The sequence below is a fragment of the Schistocerca piceifrons genome, chromosome 2 (assembly GCF_021461385.2).
Source record: "Schistocerca piceifrons isolate TAMUIC-IGC-003096 chromosome 2, iqSchPice1.1, whole genome shotgun sequence".
NCBI lineage: Eukaryota > Metazoa > Arthropoda > Insecta > Orthoptera > Acrididae > Schistocerca > Schistocerca piceifrons.
In genome coordinates this window covers 109,504,829-109,505,488 of record NC_060139.1, presented here as the reverse complement: position 1 = coordinate 109,505,488, position 660 = coordinate 109,504,829, and positions in this window count along the sequence as shown.

Genomic DNA, 660 nt, shown 5'->3' with positions numbered 1-660 from the left:
AAACAAAGAGCGATTGGCATTCACCCCTTCGGCTTTATTCCGCTCAGCCCGTATATTCCAGTCCGCTTCTGTCTGCAGGAAAGTTTATTTCTAGATGCGACGAGGATTCCCCTGGTAGAGACATAACGTACACTATGCACGCATTCAAAAATCAACTTATGATTCATTCAGAAATAAACTTCGAATATGTTCAAAAATGTTCAAAAACCAGCAGGGGTGCGTTTCAAAATCATAAGAATAATCGATAGACCAACGTGAGCTGGATACTAGGCGCTGTGTGAAACAAGGTTTTTTCCTCAAGAATATGAATTTGGGGTGACTGGAATTCGAGTGTAGGAAGAGGGAGAGAAGGAAACATAGTAGGTGAATATGGACTGGGGGACAGAAATGAAAGAGGAAGCCGCCTGGTAGAATTTTGCACAGGGCACAATATAATCATAACTAACACTTGGTTTAAGAATCATGAAAGAAGGTTGTATACATGGAAGAACCCTGGAGATACTAAAAGGTATCAGATAGATTATATAATGGTAAGACAGAGATTTAGGAACCAGGTTTTAAATTGTAAGACATTTCCAGGGGCAGATGTGGACTCTGACCACAATCTATTGGTTATGACCTGTAGATTAAAACTGAAGAAACTGCAAAAAGGTGGGAATT